Source organism: Rhinolophus sinicus, linkage group LG09 (assembly GCF_036562045.2).
Source record: "Rhinolophus sinicus isolate RSC01 linkage group LG09, ASM3656204v1, whole genome shotgun sequence".
Classification (NCBI taxonomy): domain Eukaryota; kingdom Metazoa; phylum Chordata; class Mammalia; order Chiroptera; family Rhinolophidae; genus Rhinolophus; species Rhinolophus sinicus.
Genome location: NC_133758.1, coordinates 57,574,200 through 57,599,584, shown reverse-complemented (window position 1 = coordinate 57,599,584; position 25,385 = coordinate 57,574,200). Strand labels below are relative to the sequence as shown.

General features: G+C 43.3%; 1 long non-coding RNA gene and 1 pseudogene across 2 annotated transcripts in view; one reads left to right on the top strand and one right to left on the bottom strand.

The window, feature by feature from the left end:
• Positions 1–8,906, top strand: part of LOC141573176 (uncharacterized) — a 39,533-nt gene extending 30,627 nt beyond the window's left edge. For both annotated transcript variants that reach the window (XR_012498836.1, XR_012498837.1), the window contains exons 3-5: positions 2,843–2,947; positions 4,036–4,083; positions 7,550–8,906. This is a non-coding gene — a long non-coding RNA (uncharacterized LOC141573176). The remainder of the gene's footprint in view (positions 1–2,842; positions 2,948–4,035; positions 4,084–7,549) is intronic.
• On the bottom strand, positions 6,078–7,258 carry LOC109438610 (glyceraldehyde-3-phosphate dehydrogenase; annotated as a pseudogene).
• Positions 8,907–25,385: the final 16,479 nt, after the last annotated feature.

Below are 25,385 nucleotides of genomic sequence, written 5' to 3'. Positions count from 1 at the left end.
TGCTTAGAAAGGCTTTTCCTGCCCCAAGATCAGACAATTTGTGCCACATTTTTCCCCTCATGCTTTTATATATTCTTTATGTTCAGATTTTGATCTGTCTGAAATTTATGGTTATATATGCTGAAGTAGAATGCCAATTTTATGGTGTTCAAGATTCCTATATATTCACTAACTGTTTTTGAAATTTCTGTGCTGTTTCATTACTACTGATGTTGTTGTTATTGTTATTAATGTTTGTATTCTATTCTTGTGCCTTCCAGTTTTTCAAGTTCTTCAGAAAAATTCCATGGGGTTTTTGACTACTGTTACACTGCATTAATTTAATGACTGTATTTACTTATTGGACACTAGAAGTAAAACATTGAATTAATTATTTCTCCTTGTTTCCTGGCTCACTATCATCATCCATGCAATGTCTTTTTCTTATTTTATATTAATTATTTTTTCCCTTTTCTCCCTGATCTCCAGTCCTATGTAGGTACGTACTAATTTATTTCATAAGTGTCTTTGGGCAGTCATTAACTCTTATAAAATATTTAGTATTTAGTATTGTTTTCTGTCTATATACAAAGTATTTTCCAATCATCATGATGTTTTAAAATACACCCATGTAGCTATATGAGTATCTAATTTGCTGCTTCTAGCAGGTGCATAGCATCTCTTTGGCAGCATCTATCAGTTTTCTTACACAGTCCCCTGGTGACAGGTATCAAGGATGCCTCCAGCCATGTGATTCCATAAACAACACTTGAACCTCCTTGCACGGTTCTCCTGTGGATTGCGGCTGTTCATGTTTCTCAAGGGCCTGCACCAGGAATGTGCTTGCTGCATCACTTAATTTTTATTAAACGCTGTCTGATTGCTCTTCATACTGGCTGTGCCCATTTTCATTCCCACCCAGTGCCTGGGTCTTCCTGATTCCTTTGCCAGTGCAGGATATTTTCTGACTTCCTAATTTTTGCCTGTGATGGGATAATTGTTTGAATGTGCATTTTCTGATTACTAACGAAGTTAAGCATCTCTCCACGTACTTAAGAACTCTTTGGGTTTTCCCTGCTAATAGTTGCCTAATCATATCACTTATCCTTTTGCTGTTAGGTTGATTAATTTGTTATTTTGTTGTTAATTTGTTGTTAATATTCTTGGATCTTAGATATTCCTCAGTCTATCACTTGGCTGTATCTTAGACTAAATGACTTTATTGAACAAAATGCTTCATTTTGATAGAGTCCAATCCACTTATTTTCTACTTTATCATGATTTATGCTTTTATGTCTTGTTTAAGAACTCTTACTTCATCCTTAGGTCACAAATATATTCTCTTACGTTGGTTTTTTTTGGTTTTGTTTTCTGTTAGCTTTGTAGCTTTCTCTTTCGTATTCAGGCTCACCTTAAGATGATCAATGTATACTGTGAAGTTGAAGTGCCCTTTAGTATATAGCCAAAGGTAAAGAGTCAACTTTGTTTTGCTGCATATAATGAGCCCATTTCCCCACTACTGTCTCCAGTAGCATATTGAACAGAAGTGCTTGGGCAGGTATCATTGACTGATTTCTTTTCTTTCCTTTTTTCAATTTTCCCCCCCAACTTTATTGAGAAATAATTGACATTCATCACCATATAAGTTTAAGGCATACAGCATGATGATTTGATTTACACATATTGCGAAATGATTACCAAAATAGGTTCAGCTAACATCCGTCTTCTCATACAGAAATTATAAAGAAAAAAGAAAGAAAAGAAGGCAAAATGTTTTTTCTTGTGATGAGAACTCTAAGGATTTACTCTGTTAACAACTTTCCCATGTACCATACAGCAGTATTAGCTGCAGTCATTCTTCCCTAGTACATTACTTCCCTAGTACTTATTCATCTCATAACTGGAGGTTTGTACTTTTAACCACCTTCCTCCAGTTTCTCCTCATCCTACCCTCTGCCTCTGGTCACAAGTCTGATCTTTTTTTCTATGAGTTTGTTTTTTGGTTTTATTTGTTTGTTTGAGTTTTAGACTTCACATGTACATACTTGACTGATTTCTGATCTTGAAGAGAATATATCTAACATGTTTGTGTAGGAAGGATGATGGTCTGTGGGTTTGAGTGTACAGCCTTTATCAGGCTGAGAAAGTTCCCATCTGTTATTGCTTTTCTTGGAGTTGTTATTATGCAAAAATAGATATTGGACATTAATAGATGCCGTTTCTAAGTCTAGTGAGATAATTGCGTGACCTTCCCCTTAGGCTATTAATGGGTGGATTTCACTGATAGATTTTCAAATATTAAACTGATAGAGTAGGCAGGAAGGTAAAGATGAACAGGAGGAGGAGGAACTAGCCCCCACTGACACTGCCGTTGGAGACCGCCCATTTCTACACCTCAGAGCATGTGCACGGGCATAGAGGCCAAGCCTGCGAGTACATCTGCATTGCGGTTTGGCCACTTAGTAGGCTTTCAAATGGATTGTGGGGCATTGGCGGGCTTGTGTTTGCACCCTAGAAACAGGAGATGTGTTGGTTAGAAAAAGGGGAGGTGTCAGAGAGGGAGGAGAAATATCCTACCCACAAGAATGAAAGCCATCACCCAATGTAAGGAGAGGCTGCTACCCACCCTCGGTCAGCCTGCTCCATGTCTCAGAGTGTACTTGCCTTGCTAATAAAACTTTTTGCCACTTTTGCCTACCTGACTCTGTCTCTTGACTGAATTATTTCCTTCAAGAAGACAAGAGCTGAGGAACACCGCCTCTCCTGGTAACAAAACCATCCTTTTGTTCCCTATATAAGTCCTATTAGGTACATTGCTGTTTTAAAGTAACTTGTTCATTGACATGTCCTAATTGTCCTGCAGTACTGTAGTAAGAAGCCAAGCCACACATGGAGAGGCCATGTTCAGGCACTGTGACTACCTGCGCAGCTGATCTGCCATCTTACAGCCAGTGTTAACTGTCAGCATGTAAGCAAGTCACTTTGGATGTCCAGTTCAGTCTTCTGTGGTCCCAGCCACCATGTGTGTCCAATTGCATGAGGAACCCAGTGAGAACCACTCAGCTGAGCTCAATCAGCCAATGGAACCATGATAACTATCAGTAAATTGTTATTTTAAGGCACTGAGTTTTAGGATGGTTTAGTACACAGCATTAGATAACAGTACAAGTACTATCAAAAATCAACCCTTTTTATCCTTAATGAAAAAAAAAAAATCAACCCTTTTACAATGACCTTGTGCTCATGTATGAAGAGAGGGATGGGCAGGAGGAATGTCCAGGACTGACCCCTCTTTTTATTTGCTCTACACAGCGGCCAAGACGAGAACCTCTCCTGTGTTGTTTTACCTGGGCCTGGTGCTGCTGTTTTTTCCTGCTTTATAGAAATGATGGGATTGACAACAGCCCCGAGTATGCCAGGGAGAGAAAAGAGCATCCCACTCACCTCATCTGCTCCCATAATGGCTGTCTCTTTTCCACTATGGATTGCCATCCTTCCCTCTCCCCCCCCCCCACACACTCACATACGACACCCCTCATACACTCTCACACAAACACACACCACACACACTCAGATACGCACACCACAGAGCTCAACCACTTTCTCATGCCTCCCTTTCTGTTTTGTGGCATCACCAGTGTTGGGTTTCAGGCAGGGAGCCAGCAGTTTGTGCTTGGTGTCTTGTTTGCACTGAATTTATAGATTCCTTGTGGGCAGAACTGATCTCTGTGTCCAAGAACCTAGTATGTTCCTCTACTTATTTAAGTTTTCCTTTAAAGTTTGATCATTCTTTTCATGTGGGTCCTGTTGCAATTATTACTAATGATTTTCTAGTTTTTGTTATTTTGTGAATGGGATAATTTGCCCCCGTCTCCCCAAAATAGTTTCTAATTGGTCATGGCTATTGACTTGGAATTATGTTGTGTTCAGCCACCTGCTGAACTCTCTTACCTGGTTTCATAGTTTTCCTATTAGGTGGGCAACTATATGATTTGCAAACAATGACAGTTTAATTTTTTTCTTTTCAGAGACTCTTCTTTCTTGCTCTTGTTGCAGGGCATCTGAGGATCCAGCTTGAGGCATCGCAGCCAGCACAGCCCCAAGGTGAATGGGATGAGACCTGGTGTGCTCTCTGGGCACTGCATGCGCGGGATCTCTGAGGTTGGGGAGTGGGGTGGAAGTGGGTATCCTTGTTTTGGTCCTGATTCTGAGGAGAACCCTTCTCAAGTTCTGCTGTTAAGTATCAAGTTTGCTAAAAGATTCTACTAGACAATCTTTATTAATAAGAAATTTCCCTTCTGGACCTAGCTTATGAATGGTTTTACAGGTAAGAAATGAATGTCAAATTTTATCCAGTGCTTCTTTGGGGGTATCCATATAACTGATCATATGAATTTTCTATTTAATCCATTAACATAGTGGATAATATTACATTCATAATGTTGAGTTGTCCTTCAACTCATGGATTACAACCTATTTGATCATGAACTATTAACCTTTTGATTATAGTATGGCTATAATTTATTAATGTTTTATTTCGATTTTTAGGAAATTTTAAAGTGTGATATGGGTTTATATATTTATATTTTTAAAACATCCTTGCTTAGTTCTCTTAGAAAGAACCGGAGTTTACCATTTTCCTTGATGCTTTCAAACCTACGTATACAACTGGAAAATTTTTTAAACTTTCTTTTATAAACAATTTTTGAATGAAAAAGTAAATAAAAAACTGAAAAATACTTAAAAATGAACAACAATGAGAGCATAATGTATCAGAATTTACGGGCTGTTGCTAAATCAAAGCAGACATTTATTTGAAAACAAAAATTCATATATTTGGAAATAAAAATGATCGAAAATAACTAAGAGTTAGCTGAGAGTTCTCCAAGCCACACTTTAAAGTAGAAGTAATTTTTTAAAAAAACTCTAGAGATGAATACATAAATATACATATAAATTTTAAAAAACAGAACTGAAAACTACACTCCAAACTATTCATAAAGGTTAGCTATAAGTAGGAGAATGAAGTTGGAGAGAATGAGAATAATTACAAAGGGAAAGCTTTATTTTATGTTTGATTCTATAAACTTCTGTATTGACTCTTTTAAAAGGTAGAATATGTTTTTATATTGCCTTTGCTTTTTAAAACCAATTTTTTAAAAATTAAAAAGATCGTGCCATCCACATTTTCCCAAGACAATGCAAATAAAGCTGAAAATTAATAAGAGGATAGCATCCCAAAATCTATCTTCTTGGAAATTTGAAAACAAATCTAAACAATGTGAATTAAACAATAAATCCGAACTGAGTTACCGACTATCTAGAAATGAACAGTAATAAAGGCACTGTATATAAAACCCACAGGATAACACCCAAGACTTGTACTTACAGGAAAATGAATAGCTCTAAATACAGTCATTAGAGGAAAAATTGAAAAGATAAGGGAACTCAGTATTGATAAAGATGAACTTGAATTTTATGCAAACAATCAGTCAGGAGGGTCTATACGAGAAGCTGGGGCTTCTGGAAGTTCTTGAGCTCTAGGTAATCGCAAGAACCCTACATGTGAGAACCTTATGGGAGAAGTCTATGTTTATAATAAAGCTCCATGGTTCTAACTTCCCCTGCCCTTTTCTTCCTTTTCCCTTATATAAATACCCCTCCGTCCTGGCAGGCAGGCCAGAGTATGAACATGGCTTGCCATGTCTGCCTGCAGTGGGTTGCAACCCTTTCTTTTTCCCAAATAAATCCTTTTTTGGTGATGAAACACCTAGTCAATATTTTTTTCTTTCTTTCCTTCCTTCCTTCTCTCCTTCCTTCTCTCCTTCCTTCCTTCCTTCCTTCCTTCCTTCCTTCCTTCCTTCCTTCCTTCCTTCCGTCCTTCCTTCCTTCCTTTCTCTTTCTTGCTTTCTTTTTTGGCTAGGTACAGTGAATTTTATTGACGGTGCATGACAAAGTAGGGCACCCTTAGCCTTTCCCCTTCTTCAGGTGATTTGGGATGGAAACTGGAGGTCAGGAGATTCTCAATGTGTTGGGGGATCAATTTGGGGAAAGAATCTCCAGTAGCTGAGGGCCTCTCTTCCTTTCCCTGGGGGCTTTTACTCCTTAGAGGCCATGTAGACCATGAGGCCCACTACCTTGTTGCTGTAGCCAAATTCATTGTCATACCAGGAAATGAGCTTGACAAAGTGGTCGTTGAGGGAAATGCCAGCCCCAGCACCAAAGGTGGAAGAGTTGGTATCACTGTTAAAGTTACAGGAAATAACCTGGTCCTCAGTACAGCCCAGGATGCCCTTGAGGGGGTCCTCCAATGCCTGCTTCACCACTTTCTTGATGTCATCGTATTTGGCAGTTTTTTTCTAGGCAGCAGGTCAGTTCCACAATTGACACGTTGGAAGTAGGGACTTGGAAGGCCATGCCAGTGAGCTTCGCATTCAGCTCAGGGATGACTTTGCCCATAGCCTTAGCAGTGCCAGTAGAAGTAGGGATGATGAGCCCCTTGGGCATTATGCCACAGATTTCCAGAGGGGCTATCCACAGTCTTCTGGGTAGCAGTGATGGCATGGACTGTGGTCATGAGTCCTCCACGATACCAAAATTGTCATGGATGACCTTGGCTGGGGGGCCAAGCAGTTGGTGGTACAGGAGACATTGCTGAAGGACTTGTCATACTTCTCATGGTTTACATCCATCACACACATGGGGGCATCCAGAGAGAGGGCAGAGATGATGACCCTCTTGGCTTCACCCTTCAAGTGAGCCCCTATCTTCTCCAAGATAGTGAAGACATCAGTGGACTCCACAACATATTCAGCACCAGCATCACCCCATTTGATGTTGGCAGGATCTCGCTGCTGGAAGATGGTAATGGGCTTTCCATTGATGACAAGCTTCCCATTCTCAGCTTTGACTGTGCCTTTGAACTTGCCGTGGGTGGAATCATAGTGGAACATGTAGACCATGTAGTTGAGGTTAATGAAGGGGTCATTGATGGTGGCAATATCTACTTTGCTGGCGTTGAAAGCAGCCCTGGTGACCAGGCACCCAATATGGCCAAATCCGTTCACTCTGACCTTCACCAGCGTGTCTCAGGGTTGTGTTGGCACTGTGCAGGCAGACGTGGCTGCATGTTGAACAGGAGGAGCAGAGAGCCAATATTATTTTTTAGTCGACAGCATTTACCTCAATAAGTTCCAAGATGAACATCAAAATAAATCTAAAGAAAGAAGAAATTAATGAAGAAAAGAAACAGAAATTAATGAAATAGAATGTAGCAATAGTAGACTGGTGCTCTGAAAATGAAAAATAGTTCATTGGAAAAATTGATAAACTAGACAAAACTAGCAAGTCTGACCAAGAAAACATATCAGTAACCATAAAAATGAAGAAGGGACATTACAGATACACAGATATGTTAAATTATAAAAAAATACAAATTTTGCCAACAAATTTAATAATCCAAAGTAAAATGAACAGTTTTTAGGAAAAAGAAAACACCAAACATATGTACAAAATGGCAGATGCTGCAACTTGGCTCACCTCACCTCACCTCTATCTCATTCCTTTCTAGATGCCTCTCTCCACTCCAGAGATGAGAAAGCTAAAAACTACATTTCCCACATTCCCTTCCAGCTAGAATTGAGCATGTGACCTGGACCCAGCCAAGCAGATGCACCAAGGCAGGACTCCAGAGATGAGAATGACAGGTGGGGAGGAGTCTGCAGAGAGAACAGATATTGTGGCAAAGGTTTCCATTCCGCTGTGCAGCTGTGGTAGAGGTAGAGGTGGGTGGCAGAAGCAGTAGGGGTTCTACTAGGATAATTTCTTAGGGGGGTTGGGAATTTCTCCTCACTCTTGTCTATGTCTCTCACTCTCACAGAAGTTCAAGAAGCTCTCTAAACCTTGTGGTATACAGTTTTCTGTCTTACTTAGCCAATTATGGTTTATAACCAGGAACTCTGACTAACACACCAAAATTGATTCAAGAAGAGGTAAGGGGGGCAGGGGGAGGAGAAGAAAACAAAAAAGAAAGCATCAAATCTAAATATTTTTATGGGAAATTTCTACTAGACCTTTAAAGAACAGATAACTTCTATGTTGGAAATCCTGATTTGTATGTTCAATCTCCCAATTTTTATGTCATAAATAAATTCAAGTTTATATATGTCTTGTAGGCCAACGTGTCTTATAGGCTGAACAAAACAAGATTCCAGAATACATTTTGCTTATGGGAGGCTCTGGTTTGCCCCTCTGATGTGGTGCAGACCCTCATGGTAAGATGGAGAAAATGGGGCTCAGAAGATGGGGAGTGGTTCACTGGTTCATTCACTGAGCAATCCCACGTGTTTGTGCTATTTTAGGTACGGAAATATAGCAGTGAGGAAAACAGACTTCTGTAGCCACAGATATCTAGGGGAAGCTCCTCTGGCAGAGGGAACGGCCAATGCAAAGGTCCTGAGGCAGGAGCATGTCCTTCATGTTCCAGGAACATGGAGATCAGGGTGACTGGAGCCAAGAGGGGAGGAGGGGGAAGATGAGTCATAAAGGAATGAGAGCAGACCTGAACAAGTGCAGGAGGCCACTCAAGCTGTCTTTTTTTCTTTGTGGTGCTATAGTCCAGATGAGGGGCTGGGACCAGGGTGGTAGTTGTAGTGGTATGAGAACAGGTCTCATACCAGATGTTTAAAGGTAGGGCTGACAGTAGTTGTGGAGGGGTTTCACATGGGGATCGAGAGAAAGAGGAGTCAAGGATGGTACTCAAGAGAGATGTGTTCCAGGTCCCCACACTGTTGTGGGAAAGGGTTTCCCCAGGCCAGAACAAGTGAGCATGTTTGGGAGTGAGGAGCAAGGCAGGCCTGCTCCACACAGCTTGCCGTGGCCACAGGGCAGAAGGAGACATTGTTGGCGGGGAGGTGATGAATGGGTGGCAGAACTGGGAATTTTCCTGGCCCTTGATCAGCCTCTAACTGCATTTCTAAGCACATCTTTTTTTCCTAATTCCCATGCTTGGAAGTGCAATTTTGCTGCTATTGAAATTCAACGTGCCTTCTCTCTCCTTGGTCTCTGCTTTAATTGTGTGCTCCTGGCTCTGTGCCTCTGTGCTGGCCAGCTTGGAGTTTCATAATTTCAGTCTGAGACCATAGTAACTACATAGTTTGATTCAAGATGTCAGTGTCTTCTCTGACTGCTCTTGAATAGGACTGGAAATAGGGGAGGGGGAGGGGACCCTCTGAAGATGGCTCTGTATAGGAACAGCAAGTATTTCTTCGTTACCAAGGAAAATGTAAACAGAAGGTCAACTTTGCTAGGTCTCTTAATTTTCCTCCCTTTGTGGTGACAAGTTGATTTGGGGAAATTGGGTCTGTTTGTTATTTCTCCTCCTGGCTCCACCTGTCCCCTGTGGTGACAGAGGCAGTGGCAGCTGCAATGACAGAGACGGGGCCAGGCTGGGGTAAAGCATAATGATACAGGATAGGTTCTTGTAGAAGCTGCAAATGCAGCTAGAGCCTACCAGGTGTCTTGAATAGCCCACCCCTGGCCCCTCGCTGTCCCCACCCCAGCCTGTGGGCCCCAGCAGGAACCAATGATAGCTAACATTCAGGAAGTGGCCTTGGGTTGGCCCTGCCTCTGCACCTGCTCAGCAGAGGCCTGGAGCTGCCACCTGTCTGCCCCACATTGCAGCCCTTCCAGTCCCTGAGCTTGCATGGCCTCTGCAGGTAGGATTCCATAATCCCACGCCTTAGACTCTGCGCCCAGCTAGCACAATATACCTCTCTCCTATCATGGTGCTCTGCCTGCCCTTAGGAATGGCTCCCTGCCTCAGCTGCCCTGTCTGCTTCTTCAGACCTCCTGGGGGCTTTGAGCACCTGCCTCCCTTGGTTGGACCATGCTCCCTGAAGCCAGCCTTTGCCACACTCTGTTCTGTGACTTCAAACCCTAACAGCACCAAGGCTCCCAGTGGCTCTGATTCTTTCACCTGTCTGAGCCACAGTTTCCTCATCTGTGAAATGGAGACGCTAACAACCTCCTCCTCACAGGTGAGTTGAGAAGTTTTCAATATGGCACTCAGAAAGGGCACCTGTCAACAAAGTTGCAGGCTCTTCCTTCTGTATCTCAGGTGGACCTGTCTCTACCCACAGTGTGCCATATGAAGATGGCAGGAGTGGTCAACACTTTGAATTTTCTCCCCCAGCCCAGCTGTGGAAGTATGCAGTCTGGATCTCAAGATACATCTGTGACAGCACTGCCCGTTGCTTCACTGCTGCATGACAAGTCAGGGACTGGGTGATTGCCTGGCCTCCTCACTCCACTCAGCCAACTCCATATCTTGGGGTCTGTGTCTCATGACATCCCATTTCCAGGCAGCACTGTCAGTTTTCACGAAGCCTCTTTCAGTTGTGAGTGGCACAGCCAGGCAAGGCCAGGGCAAGTCCTTTAGGCACAGCTAGATCCAGGGAAGTTGATTGCAGCTACTCTTCTGTGTATCTCGTTTTATCTATCTCTAGCTGGCATCTTCCTTCTGTGACTCTCAAGAGCAGTAATGTGGCCGTTGGCTGTTGCCGATTTACTTCCTGCCAGTTTAGCAGAAAGTAAACTTCTCTACCTCAGTATGCATAGGTCAATCCCAGAGAGGGCTCGAGCATCCCAATGGGTCCTGTACCCCCAGCTTGCTCCTCTTAGACCAGTCATTGTTTCCAGTGGGATAGTGATTTATGGATGGCCCATCTCAGGTTGCACACATACACCAGGTCTGGTGTGTGTGTGTGTACATATGTGTACACATGTGTGCACACATCTGGACAGCTCCCCCAGTGCCACAGGCAGTGGGGAGAATTTCCCCAGAGGTGGAAGGTGTTGTTACCAGAGGAAAGTGGGCAGACTTAGGCCACGTGTCTTTCCATGGGGATTGATGCTCCGAAGACCATTGCCTGCACTGGATACCAGCATGAACTCCCTGAAACAAAGACCAATGTGTCACTCAGTTGTCTCAAGTCTACCCATGACTTCCCAGCCAGCCTGGCACAGGAAGCCCCCTAGGCAGGCCAGTGTTCCCCAAACTCTCAGGCCTCTCCCCCCTCCTCTCTCAGGACCTGGCTTCTCCCTCCTCCTCTTCTGCCATCCTGCCTTCTTCCTCTGTGCCTTCCTTCTTTCTACCTTCAGCAAATAATCCCTGAGCACCTACTATGCTAGCAATCTGCAACGGGCCCAGGGGCCCATCCAGGAGCTTCGGAGACCTGTCCTTACCTTCTCAGCATTTACAGGCTGGTTCACATAATGATAGGATTACAAACTTTCAAAGGTTCTAGGAAGAGAAAAGGTGCTGGGAGAGTATCCATTAGGGGCCTTGGAATGGCCTGTGGTCAGCAAAGCTCCACAGACAAAGTAACACTGTAACATCTGAAGAATGAGTAAGACCTGGCTCTGCAGGGACAGCAGCGATAAGGGACCATGCCAGGCAGAAGAGACAGGTGGGCAGAGGCCATGAGTTTGGGGGTGTAGAGACCACGTGAGTGTGGTGAGAGGGAAGGGGCAGAGGGCGGTGAGGCTCAAACAGGCCTCTGGACGGCTGTAGCCCCTCCAGGAAGCAGCTGAGGATTTGTCTCCAGGAAGCCCCCCTTGACTCCCCAGCCTTTGCAGCTCAAGCATTTACCTGCTGTATTGCGTTCAGTCATGCCCTTGTCCATTTTCTTCTCTAGGCTTTGAGCTCCTTAAGGGAAGGGGTGGTCTGTTTTTTTCTCAGAGTCCCCAGCACCTGGTTAAGTCCTGATGCATGGTAGAGGCTCAGGAAATGTTTGGGGGGATCTGGAAAGTAAACAAAGTGCAATGTAAATAATCATTATCATGCAGTAAACATACAACAGTGTGTGTATTAGTCTGCCAGGGCTGCCAAAGCAAAATATCAGAGTGGGTGGCTTAAACAACAGGTTTATTTTCTCACAGGTTTGGAGGACAGAAGTCTAAGATCGAGGTGTGTGGCAGCAGAGCTCTAGAGTGCGGTCCAAAAGACACGCACCCAGCAATGGCCCTGACGGTCCAAAGACATCTACTTCCTCATCGCTTCTAGAAGGTCAGGCCACTGGGGGCCCAGAGTTTTATGTTGAGCTGGAGAGCTCAGATCCACAGTTTCACTGAAAAGGTCAAGAAGATGCAATTAAAGATACTGTGTGTCATTGGCTTCCTCAAGACCCACTGTACTGTGATGAGCTGATCAAGAATAACTAGGAAGCCTTGACTTCTGCATTGGGGTGAGCTGTGGTCATACGTGATCTCTGTTTCCACATGTTGAAGGGGGCTTCTCTAAGGAAAAAAAAACAGGATTATTCTCTTTTGTTTCTATTAAAAACTGACCTCCTCATTACAGAACATTGGGAAATACTCAAAAGTAGAAAGAGGGGGAGGGGAAGGAGAAAAGATGGGGGAAAGAGAGAGAGAGAGAGAGAGAGAGAGAGAGAGAGAGAGAGAGAGAGAGAGAGAGAGAGAGAGAGAGAGATTTTGAGATCTAAAATGAACCAACCACATTCAAGGCCGGCTGAATAAATGGCTGTGCCTTCGAGTAAGCAGGGTGCCTTCCAGCCCCCGAATCCTCATTCCCTGGGGCTCTCCCACCTTCTGCCCCCACCCCTGGAGAAGAAATCAAGGTTCACCTCAGATGGTGGTGTATAGGGGAAGGGCCACTTGTGGTCAGGTGTTCTGTCCAGTTGTCTAGGAAACCCAGGCTGGGAGGAGGAACTGTTCCCAGCTCCTGGGACTCAAAGGGCACCAGAGGAGGCCCCACACTGGCCCTTTGTGCTCCCTGCTCCCTACGTTTCCAGCTACAAGACCTTCCTCTGGGGTTTAGCTTCACCATGTGTGCATGGTTGGGGGGCCTTCGGCGCCTTGGTTTATGAGAGCTGCCTGGGCTCTACCTACCTGTATTTCCTGCCCAGTCCTGAGCCTACCTGAGCATTGTCCCTGCTGGCCAGCCTCCTCCACTCAGTCCTGTGGACTGGCTGGATCTCTTGGCTTCTCAGACCCAGCACCCATCTACTTGTCACAGGTAGATCTATCCCAGCTGGGATCCCTCGCATCAGAGAGTTGCTGGCTCTCTCTGCTTAGGGTGCTTTCCTTTTCCCTCTGGGACGCCCCCTGGTAGGTCAAGGGAAATCTTGTGCCATGCTTGGTGGGCAATGGCGGTCATTGTCTGCCCCCATCTTCAATTGTACTCATCATCTCCTACCTTGCCTAGCCCCTTCCCTTCCTGGAGCCCCCAGCACACCGTATCCTTTTCTGTCTGCTCCTTGAAATAACAAAACAGTAGATGAGATTTTCATACTCCTGCTGTGTGCCATGTGCATCTCATACACCACCTATAACTTCCACAGCAAACCAGGGAGGAGAATATGAGCCCAGTGTGCAGGTGGTGAAATGGAGGCTCAGAGAGATCAAGACTTCACAGCTGGCAGAGCTGGGATGTGCGTCAAGGTGCTTGTTTTTTAGATGAAACCACTCCAAAAACCCAAGTCAGTCCATAAAAAACAGGGTGCAGTGGTGCTGGGGGTGTACAGGGCCTGGTAGCGATGTCCTTCTGCATCTTGACCATTAGCTCACAGCTCCCTGGAAACCACTGTGAGCACCGGGGCGGCTCTGGAAGAGAAGTAAACTCCAGGTTGTCAAAGCTACTTTGCAGGCTGCTATTTTTGATGATTTTTGTGACCAGCTTCTGCAGAGAAAGCGTTTTAAGTCTCTGAAAAAATTGTCATGACTTGTATAAATGTGCATTAATGAGCTATGTCCTGGCCAAGACATGGATTTTTCCTTAATATTCAACTAATTTCCATGAAGTACCTATAAATTGGGAGCAGAGGGACCTGAGAGGCCTATGTTCAGTTCCCGCACAGCTGCTCCTGTTTAGGATGGGAAGGACAGGAAGTCTTGCTGTCCTGCACTGCCCCGGGGACAATTAAAGCCTGCTTTCCAATCCTAGCTGCTCCAGGGCCTGTCCCTGGGCTCACACCGCATGGGCAGTGAGGGCTTCCCCAAAGCCAACTGTGACTTCCAACTGTGACTCTGTCGCTTGGGAGCTATGTGGCTATGCACCTTTCTGTGCCTCAGCTTCCACACCTGTTAAGTGGGGGGAAATAATACACGAGTTAATATACACAGAGCTTTTAGAACTGTGCCTGGCACTGTGGAGGATTGATACAACAAAATCGATCAGCAGCTACAGCTGGACAGGGCAGGCAGGAAGCCCCAAGTGTGGACTATACCCACAACCTCCGAATGGCCCCCGAGGTTAGGAGGCCATCGAGTGGACACGCTATTGGATGGATGGTGATTCACAGAGGCAGAGGGCAAAGAACCCTGCTCCTCTACTTCTTGCTCTTCCCCGGCCCTAGCCCAGCCCCAGCAGGGAGGTAGTAGGGAGTGGCGAGTGCTATCAGGATTTCAGGACATTTATACATAGCTTTTACACTGGCTGTAATCCTCTCCCCACTTCTCCACCCAGGGGATTCTGGTATTTTCCCTAGGGAGTACTTTCCAGGATCCTGAGGAAGTGGCCTGGAGTGTGTAGTTGGAAAAAAAGAGCACCTCAAGGAATTCTGATATATTTCCTCCCTTATTGAGAGCTACTGACATGGAAAAAAACTGATGTTAGAGAAAAAGCATTTGCAAAGACTTTTGATGCAAACACGCCTGAATTCTTAGGCCTGCGAAGAGCCTCATGCCCTAGAGAAAGGACGGGTGAGGGTGGGAGTGGAGATGTGGGGCAGCCTCAGCAGGGCGCCTGCTTCCTGAGCCACGCTGAGCAGCTTTGGCTGCACCTGTTCTAGCAAAGGCAGGTGGATGCCCAGCTCCTTGCCCACCTATCTCCTGGGCTCTGCGTCAGACGTCGGGTCTAGCCACAGGCCTCAACAACAGGACTTAGGTGACAACCCCTTTGCTGCACCTCAGTCCTAGGGCTTGGGGGTTTCCAGTGGCCACTCTTGGTTGAGCTCCTCTCTCTTTAGTTTTCTGCCAGGTTCCCTTATTTGTCTCCTAGGCAAGACCTAAATCCAGATGATTCTGCCTGTCACCCAGAGAGGTCAGCAGGGACCAGATGGTGACCGACTTGAATCTGGGGAGCAGATAGTACACCACCAGATTTAGGGAAATTCCCCTCCCAGTGGGTGTGGGGAGAGGAATGTAGGTGGCAGCATGGAGAAGGCAGCTTGGTTATTAGAGGGAGGCTAGGGGCTTGTCTTGGCACATGATGGTAGCCCCTGTCTTCTACCTTAGGTGTTATGTTTACCTAGGATGCTTGGGGGATTGATGGAGATCACAGAATGGTCTAAGCTCCCATTCCAGGGGAGATATAAAAAATATTTATAACTGGTGGACCAGGGCCCAGCTTGTGGGCCACATCCCAGAGCAGGACCCTTCAGTGCTGCGTAGGCCCACTGGTGCCTCCTGGAGGGGCCAGAGATCCCAGGCTTTCAGGGGCAGCCAGGGTGGTCAAGGGGCAAAGAGCAGTGGTCATTTGCTGATCAGTAGTGAAGTGTTTCCTTATTTTCCAGAGCTGATATAGTCATACTAGTATGCATTGCTGAAGACCAGCTCTGTCCTCTGAGCCCCTAGCTGGGGGCCACTCTGGGGGAGACCTTGTAGGCAGAGAGGCCATTGAGAGGATCATTATGGCATCCATGTGACAGATGATGAAACGTGAAAGTGGGGGAGGCAGTAGGGATGGAGAGGAGGGTTCGGGCCAGAGAGTGATTTAGGGGGTTGATTACACCTTGCTTTTGGAGGACGTGGGCAAAGGTTTGTAGGGGAGGCCCAGATCATTAAGTGGGGTTCCTGGGTCATTCACTGAGGAATTCCTCACAATTCACTTTCCATGGTGCTAGGAGTAGGGTATGGGCATCAGACCTTCTGACAGCTAGCTGGGGAATAACCCATCCACACTGCGCCATCTAGGTGCTTCACCTGCCTCTAGAGAGAGGAAGGTTGGGGGTCCTTGATGGGCGGCCCTCTTAGACCTTGGAGCAGTCTTTCTCTTTATTCTTTACCCATCCTCCAAACACTGGCCCTTGCCTTTCCAGGCCTGGAACTCCCCCTACCCCTACGCCAGCCCACCACAGGGATTAGCCTCTTGATAACTGTTAGCTCTGCTTGAGTGGAGGGGATTTATCTACTTGGCTGGCCCTGCTTCCGGCCACCATTACTGTGGTCCCTTCCATTACTCCAGGTGCAAATTCATTTCATCCAAATTCACAAGATGGCTGCAGAGGGCTGTGCTCTGGCTTTATTACAAAATACATTATTTTCTTTGTCTCTCAAAAATATTTATCTATGCTAATTTAGCACAGGAGCCAGCTGAGTTCTGCATAGGGAATTCCTCTATTAATTCTGCCTCCTGGAAATACTACTCCCAGCTGCAGAAATGTTTCTGCTCCCTCTGTCTAGAGGGTGGAACTAGGCAGCCTCTTTCCTCAGATTGGACTTCTAGGCTGGAATGGAAGCAGGCTGCTGGGCTGGCCACTTGGAGTGGTGCTGGAGGCCTGTGTTTCCCACATAGCTCCTTTACAGACTGAAAAAAAAAAGAACCCTTTGCCTTTGGGAGGCAAGGCGAGAAGGACCCAACTTTCATTTATTTATTTATTTATTTATTTAAGATTTTATTGGGGAAGGGGAACAGGACTTTATTAGGGAAGAGTGTATACTTCCAGGACTTTTTTCCAAGTCAACTTGTTGTCCTTTCAGTCTTAGTTGTGGAGGGCGCAGCTCAGCTCCAGGTCCAGTTGCTGTTGCTAGTTGCAGGGGTACAGCCCACCACCCCTTGCGGGAGTAGAGGAATCGAACTGGCAACCTTGTGGTTGAGAGCCCACGCTCCAACCAACTGAGCCATCCGGGAGCTCAGTGGCAGCTCAGCTCAAGGTGCCGTGTTCAATTTTAGTTGCAGGGGACGCTGCCCACCATCCCTTGCGGGAGTCGAGGAATCGAACGGGCAACCTTGTGGTTGAGAGCCCCTGGCCCATGTGGGAATCGAACCAGCAGCCTTCGGCGTTAGGAGCGTGGAGCTCTAACCACCTGAGCCACCGGGCCAGCCCAGAGAAGGGCCCAACTCTTCAGGTCTGCAGACATAGGTTTCATTCTGGTGCAGGTGCCATCATTTACCCTCCAAGTGACCTTGGGAAAATGATGCAACCTCTCTGAGACTCAGTTTCCACATCTATAAAATGAAACCAATAACCTTGTATGGAGGCTATGAAAGTCATTCATGTGAGGCTCTCAAAGTTGCAAGGCGCGAAGCAGGTAGTCATGAAAGGAGGTTAGTATTCCTCATTTGCATGTCCAAGCCATCTAGAGAGTGCTTTTACCATTTGCCCATAAGTCAACTGCTCCCTTTCCCTTTCTACAGATTAGTGAACTGCCTACCTGACACCTCCAGGTGGAAGTCTCAAGGCCTCCCTGAGCAGACTTCCTGATGTACAGCCCTGGTCCTACCACATCAAGGTGATCGCTGCTGTGGATGGCACTAAACAGCTGTCCCCGCACCAGATTAGCAGACTGGAGCCCCAGGGGTCGTTCTGGGACTCCTCTTTTCCTCTCACCTTCTCCCACATCCAGCCAGCCCCCAAGTCCAAGACCCGGCCTGCAGTACCCAGTATCTTTCTTTTCATGACACCTCATGCCTGGGACACCATAGTCATCTCAAGTTTCATTTTGCTGTCCTCCAGTCCATTTTCTACACAGCTGTGATCCTCTTAAAATATAACTGGGATCATATCATCCTGAGCACAAAGCCTTTAATGGCTTTTGTGGCACTTAGGGCAAAATCTAGGCCGGCATTTCCTGCTGCTTGCTCCTCCGCCGCGTTTCTGGCACTTGCCTCTTTGGCCCTCGGTTCTTCCATTGCAGTGGGTCCTTTCTCCTTACTCCCGCCTCTGCTTTGCTACTCATTCTGCCTGAAGCACTTCTCTTCAGCATTTGCTGTGCTTTGACTCATTCTTTCATGTGGGTCTGGGCTCCAAGGTTACCTCCTCAGAGAGGCCCTACCTCCCCTCTCCTGCCACCAGCCAATCCCCATCTCTCTGTGCACTCGTTTCCTTCTGCAGTGCACACCCTGCCCTGAGCAGTTCTCTTTACCAATCCTCTGTTGTCTGTTTCCTTCCATGTAGTAGCTTGCTTAACATGGGTTTTCCCATCTCCTTTTTTCCTAACAAGTGCCCATCTTCTTGCATGCTCCCACTCTCAGTAAGTCCTGATGGGTCTAAACCAATCCCCATGATCCTATTCCCTCCCACTGATTGCTTTAGAACCTGAAGGAGACCCAAGCCCAGTCAAGGAGATGAAAGGCTGCTCTTGGGAAGGTTGTATTGTTCTTATTTTTCTTTCTCTCATTTACTACTGTATAACTTACACAAAGGAAAATCACCATTTCTAGTGGATAGGTCAGTGCGTACTGGCAAGTTCACCCAACCATGAACCACCATTGCAGTTCAGCTATGGACCAGCCATCACCAGACTTCCCTGTGCCCTCCATCCTCACTATTCCTGTCTGCACCTAGCAGCCACTGAGCTGACTTCTTTCCCTATAGATTTTTGCCTTTTTTCTGAAAGATGTATAAATGAAATCTGACAGTATGTAGCTTTGTGAGTCTGGCTTCTTTCACTTGGAATTTGAGATTCAGCCACATTGCTCTATATATCAGTAGTTCTTCCTTTCTATTGCCAAATGGTATACCATTGTATGGATGTACCAGAGCTTGTCATTCATTTCCTAGTTAAGGGACATTTGGTTGTCACCAGTTTTTGGTGATTAGGAATAAAACTTCCATAAATATTCCTGTAGAGTTTGTGTGGACATATGTTCCAGTCAACTCAGGTAAATACCTGGGAGTGGGATTCCTGGGTCATATGGTAAGTGTATGCTTAATTTTATAAAAAGCTGCCAAACTGTTTTCCAAAGTGGCTGTTCTAGTTTGCATGTCCCCAGCAATGTACAGAGTTCAGTTGCTCCACATCCTTGTGAGCACTTGGTATTGTGAGTTTCTTTTTATTTTCTTCTTTTCTTTTCCTTTCCTTTCTTTTCTTTTCTTTTCTTCTTTTTTTTAGCCTACTAGAAATAGCCGGATAGTGGCTTATCATTGTGATTTTAATTTACATTTCTGTAATGACAAATGATCCTGAACATCTTTTATTTGCCATCTATCTGTTTTTTGATCAACTATCTGTTCAAATCTTGTGCCCATTTTGAAATTGTTTTTCCCCTAATTATTGAGTTTTGAGAGTTCTTTACATATTCTGGGCATAGGCTCTTTATCAGATACATGATTTGCACATATTTTCTTTCAGTCTTTGCCTTCTCTTAATAGTATCTTTTAAAGAGTATATGGTCTTAATTTTGATCAAATCCAATCTATCAGTTTATCTTTTGTGAAATGAATTGTGATTTTGTTATTTAATCTAAGGACTCTGCTTAACTGAAGGTCACAAAGTTGTCTTCTATGTTTTCTTTCTTTTGTAGCTTCGGGTGCACAAAACAAGATAATAGTTAGACATTTACACCCCTCACAAAGTGATAATCTGTCTCCCCCACCAAGGTACTACCCCTCTGACATCTTACAATACCATTATTACAACTGTAACATGACTGTTATAATACCATTGACTATCTTCCTTATGCTATACTCCACCTTCCATGAATGTGTGTGTGTGTGTGTGTGTGCGTGCGTGCGTGCGTGCGTGTGTGTGTGTGTGTGTGTGTGTGTGTATGGAGAAGGTGAAGGGATTAGAAAGAGCAAATTAGTGGACACAATATAGTCATGGGGATATGAAATACAGTATGGGGACGATAATCAACAATGTTGTAAAGATTATGTAAGGTGCCAGATGGGCACTGGACTTATCAGGGGGATCACATCAATCATAGACTGTGTAGATGCCTGAAAGATGAGCTGTACAACTGAAGCTGAAGTAGAATAATATTGTATGCCTTCTATGTTTTCTTTTAGAAGTTTTATTGTTTAACAGTTTGCATGTTGGTGTATGTTCCATTTTGAGTTAATTTTTTTATATGGTTCAAGATATGGATTGAAGTTGTCATTCTTCTTTTTTTCTTTTTGTATGTGATATATAATTGTTTCAGCCCCATTTGCTGAAAAGAGTATCTTTTCTTCATAGAATTGCTTTAGCACCTTTGTCCAATACCAATTAACTATAAATATGTGGGTGTATTTCTGGATTTTCTGTTCTGATCCATTGATCTATGTGTCTTTCCTTTCTCCAATAGCACACTTCTTTGATGATGGTAGCTTTATCATAAGTATTGAAAAAAGTAGTGCAAGTCCTCCAACTTTCTTTTTTTTTTAAATTTATTGGTGTGACAATTTTAGTGATATTACATAGATTTCAGGAGTACAATTCTGTATTACATCATCTATAAATCCCATTGTGTGTTTACTACCCAGAGTCAGTTCTCCTTCCATCACCATATATTCGATCCCCCTTACCCTCATCTCCTACCACCCACCCCACACCCCCCTTACCCTCTGGTAACCACTAAACTATTGTCTGTGTCTATGAGTTTTTATTTCTCATTTGTTTGTCTTGTTCTATTGTTGTTTTTGGTTTATATACCACATATCAGTGAAATCACATGGTTCTCTGCTTTTTCTGTCTGACTTGTTTCGCTCAGCATTACACTCTCAAGATCCATCCATGTTGTCACAAATGTTCCTATATCATCGTTTCTTACCGCCGAATAATATTCCATTGTGTATATATACCACAACTTCTTTATCCATTCATCTATCGAAGGACATTTTGGTTGTTTCCATGTCTTGGAAGGTGCAATGTAAACAAAGCTGCAAAGAACATTGGAGCACACGTGTTTTTATGTATAAATGTTTTCAGAGTTTTTGGGTAGATACCCAGGAGAGGGATTGCTGGGTCATATGGTAATTCTATTCATAATTTTTTGAGGAACCTCCACACTGCCTTCCATAACGGCTGCACCAGTCTGCATTCCCACCAACAGTGTATGAGGGTTCCTTTTTCTCCACAGCCTCTCCAACACTTGTTACTATTTGTCTTGTTGATGATAGCCATTCTAACTGGGGTGAGGTGATATCTCATTGTGGTTTTTCTTTGCATTTCTCTGATGATTAGTGATGTTGAGCATTTTTTCATATGTCTATTTGCCATTTGTATGTTCTCTTTAGAGAAATGTCTCTTCAGGTCCTCTGCCCATTTTTCAATTGGGTTGTTTGTTTTTTTTGTTGTTGAGTTTCATTACTTCCTTGTATATTTTGGATATTAGCCCCTTATCAGAGGCAATGTTTGCAAATCTTCTCCCATTCAGTTGGTGGCCTCTTTATTTTGTCGATGGTTTCTTTTCCTGTGCAGAAGCTTTTAAGTTTCATATAGTCCCATTGGTTTATTTTAGCTTTTACTTCCCTTGCCTTTGGAGTCAAATTCATAAAATGCTCTTTGAACCCAAGAACCATAAGTTTAGTACCTATGTTTTCTTCTATGCAGTTTATTGTTTCAAGTCTTATGCTTGGTCTTTGATCCATTTTGAGTTAATTTTGATACATGGTGACAGATAGCAGTCCGGGTTCATTCTTTTGCATGTGGCTATCCTATTCTCCCAGCACCGTTTATTGAAGATGCTGTCTTTCCTCCATTATATGTTTTTAGCTTCTTTGTCAAAAATTTTCTGTCCATATTTATGTGGTTTTATTTCTGGGTTCTCAATTCTATTCCATTGGTCTATGTGTCTGCTTTTCTGCCAATACCATGCTGTTTTGATTATTGTAGCCCTGTAGTACAAGTTAAAGTCAGGAAATGTGATATCTCCATTATTGTTCTTTTTTCTTAAGATTGCATTGGCTATTCGGGTCTTTTGAGGTTCCAAACAAATCTGATGATTTTTTGTTCTATTTCTTTCAAAAACTGCCTTTGGGATTTTGATGGGGATTGCATTGAATCTGTATATTGCTTTGGGTAATATGACCATTTTAACTATGTTGATTCTTCCAATCCATGAGCATGGAATGCCTTTCCATTTCTTTGTGTCTTCTTCAATTTCTTTCAAAAATGTCTTATAGTTTTCAGCATATAGGTCTTTCACATCCTTCGTTAAGTTTATTCCTGGGTATTTTATTCTTTTTGTTGCAACTGCAAAAGGAGTTGTTTTTGTATTTCTTTTTCTGAGATTTCATTGTTAGTATATAGGAATGCAAAGGACTTTTGTACATTGATTTTGTAGCCAGCAACTTTGCTGTATTCGTTGATTGTTTCTAATAGCTTTTTAATAGCATCTTTAGGGTTTTCTATATATAGCATCATGTCATCTGCAAAGAGTGATAATTTAACTTCTTCATTCCCAATTTGGATGCCTTTTATTTCTTTCTCTTGCCTGATTGCTCTGGCAAGGACTTCCACCACTATGTTGAACAGCCGAGGTGATAGAGGACAGCCCTGTCGTGTTCTTGAACGTAGAGCAAGGGCTTCAGTTTTTCACAATTAATTATGCGATTAGCTGAGGGCTTGTCATATATGGCCTTTATTATGTTAAGGTATTTTCCTTCTATACCTATTTTATTAAGTGTTTTAATCATAAATGGATGTTGTCTCTTGTCAAATGCTTTTTCTGCATCAATTGATATAATCATATGATTTTTGTCCTTTATTTTGTTTATGTGTGTATCACATTGATGGATTTGTGGATGTTGAAGCATCCTTGTGCCCCGGGATGAACCCTACTTGGTTGTGATGAATAATCTCTTTATTGCATTGTTGTATTCGATTTGCTAGAATTTTGTTTAGGATGTTTGCATCTGTATTTATCAGAGATATTGGTCTGTAGTTTTCTTTTTTTGTGTTGTCCTTACCAGGTTTTGGGTTCAGGGTAATGTTGGCCTCATAAAATGAATTAGCGAGTACTGTCTCTTCTTCAATTTTTTGGAAGAGTTTGAGCAGGATTGGTATTAGATCCTCTTTGAAGGTTTGGTAGAATTCACTAGTGAAGCCATCTGGACCCAAAATTTGCTTTTGGGAAGGTTTTGGATGACTAATTCAATTTCCTTACTGGTGATCGATCTGTTTAGATTTTCCAGTTCTTCATGGGCCAGGCTTGGAAGGCTATATGTTTCTAAGAATTTGTCCATTTCTTCTAGGTTATTGAATTTGGTGGAATATAGTCCTTCATAGTATTCTTGGATAATCCTTTGTATTTCTGTGGCGCCCGTGATAACTTCTCCTGTTCATTTCTGATTTTATCAATCAGCGTCTTCTCTCTTTTCATTTTAGTGAGTCTAGGCAAGGGTTTGTCAATTTTGTTAATCTTTTGAAAGAATCAGCTCTTTGTCACATTAATGTTTTCTATTGTCTTTTTGTTCTCTATTTCATTTAGTTCTGCTCTGATTTTTGTTATTCCCTTTCTTCTGCTGACCTTGGGTTTCACTTGTTCTTCTTTTTCTGGTTCTTTAAGGTGTAACGTGAGGTTATTTATTTGGGATTTTTCTTGTTTCTTGAGATAGGCCTGTAATGATATAAACTTCCCTCTTAAAACTGTTTTCGCTGTATCCCCCAAATTTTGGTAGGATGTATTTTCATTGTCATTTCTTTCTATGTATCTTTTTATCTCTCCTGTAATTTCTTCTTTTACCCAGTCGTTCTTTAGAAGTATGTTGTTTAATCTCTATGTATTTGTGTTTTTTCCCGCTTTCTTTTTGCAGTTGATGTCCAATTTCAAAGCCTTGTGATCAGAGAATACGCTTGGTATGATTTCAATCTTCTTAAATTTGCTGAGGCTGATTTTATGTCCCAATATATGGTCTGTCCTTGAGAATGTTCCATGTACACTAGAAAAGACTGTATAGTCTGATGTTTTAGGATGAAGTGCTCTATATATGTCAATTATGTCAATTTCATCTAATGTGTCATTTTGGGCTGCTATTTCATTATTTATTTTCTGTTTGGATGATTTATCCATAGCTGTCAATGATGTACTTAAGTCCCCTAGTATATTTGTGTTTTGGTCAATTTGTCCCTTTAGTTCTGTTAGTAGTTGCTTGGTGTATTTCGGTGCTCCCTGATTGGGGGCACAAATATTGATGACTGTTATGTCTTCTTGTTGTATAGTCCCCTTTACCATTATGAAATGTCCATCTTTGTCTCTTGTTATCTTTTACACCCTGAAGTCTGTCTCTTCTGATATCAGTATGGCTACACCTGATTTTCTCTGGGTACCATTTGCTTAGAGTGTCAATTTCCACCCTTTCACTTTGAGTCTATGCTTGTCCTTGTAGCTGAGATGTGTCTCTTGGAGACAGCATATGGTTGGGTTTAATTTTTTGGTCCAATCTGCTACTCTGTGCCTTTTTATTGGTGAGTTCAGTCCATTTACATTTAGGGTGATTATTGATATGTGAGGATTTCCTGTCATTCTATCTTTAGTTTTCTGTTAAACCTGTGTCTCCATTGTTTTTTTGCCTTTTTGTTGTTGTCTATTATTTCTGTGTGGTGGTATTCTATGGTGTTTCCCTCTGTTTCTTCTTTTATTATAGTATATATTTCAGTTCTGGATTTTTTTGATGGTTACCCTTAAGTTTATGTAAAAGGAAGTTTGATATTTAGAGTATTCCATTTTCTTCAGCACGCTTACTTTCTCCATTTGCATATTCCGGTTCAGGCCTTTACTCTCCCCCTTTTTGAGTTTTGGTTGCCACAAATTGTCCCTGTTGATGGTGGTCGAATAGCCTCCTTTAGTATTTCTTGTAGTGCAGGTCGTGTATTAGAAAATTCCCTCAGCTTCTGTATGTCTGGAAAGGTCTCTATTCCTCCTTCATATCTAAAGGATATCTTTGCTGGATATATTATTCTTGGCTCATGAGTTCTGTCTTTCAATAGTTTGAATAATTGGTTCCACTCCCTCCTCGGTTGTAGAGTTTCTGCTGAAAAATCTGATGATAATCTAATGGGCTTTCCTTTGTAAGTTCCCGTCTTCTTTTCCCTGGCTGCCTTGAGGATTCTTTCTTTGTCGTTGATTTTAGACAGCTTCAATACAATGTGCCTTGGAGAAGGCCTGTTGGGATTGAGGTAATTAGGTGTTCTATTTGCTTCTTGGATTCGAGGATCCAGTTCTGTCCACAAATTTGGGAAGTTCTCATCGACAATTTGTTTGAATATATTCTCTGTTCCCTTCTCTCTTTCTTCTCCTTCTGGTATGCCCATTATTCTTATATTGCTCTTTCTGATGGAGTCAGAAAGTTCTTGTAGAGTTCTTTCATTTCTTTTAAGTCTCAAGTCTCTTTCTTCTTCCATCTGTGTAATTTCCAGGTTCCTATATTCAATGTCACGGATTCTTTCCTCCATTTGGTCAATTCTACTACCTTAGCCTGCTATTTCATTCTTAATTTCTTCTATTGAGTTCTTAATCT